The following is a 598-nucleotide window of genomic DNA, read 5'->3' as shown; positions in this document are numbered from 1 at the left end:
TCTTTGCCATCCGCCGAACATGCCTTTGCCATCTGCCATGGCAGATGGCAAAGTGCCAGATTCCAGTAGTGTTATACATAGATCATCATTTCATATCATATTTTATTTGCATTTTTTCCTTGATCCTAGAAATCCTACGCAACTCAAGGACCCACGGAGAGAGTTGGGGATTTCGTTATTCTCATATTTGAGTTTTCTCAAATTTTGAAAATAGGATCATTTGATTTTATTTATTTTATCTTCAATTATTTCAATTAAAAAAATATGAGAGAGGGAATAAAATGACTTTCCCAAAAATAAAGAAATAATGAGAATTTAATAAAAAAAATCAAATAAGATTTTACTTTGGTGTTTTGCTATTTTATTTGAATTTAGGAAAAATTGCCCGATTTTCAAAAAAAGGCATTTTAGGACCAAAATAATGTTCATCTTGTTCTAAATATTTTATTTGGGCGATGAAAATTTATTTTTAGGAATTTTATATTTTTATTTATTTCCTAGATTTTTTTTCAGCGAAATTATTTATTTAAAAAAAAACTCCCCGCGCCTGACTGGACCGAAGCCCAGCCGAGCCAGGCCGGCCTAACCCAGCGCCGCC

This window comes from Triticum aestivum, chromosome 5B, assembly GCF_018294505.1.
Source record: "Triticum aestivum cultivar Chinese Spring chromosome 5B, IWGSC CS RefSeq v2.1, whole genome shotgun sequence".
Lineage (NCBI taxonomy): Eukaryota > Viridiplantae > Streptophyta > Magnoliopsida > Poales > Poaceae > Triticum > Triticum aestivum.
Note: the sequence above shows the minus strand (reverse complement) of the source record.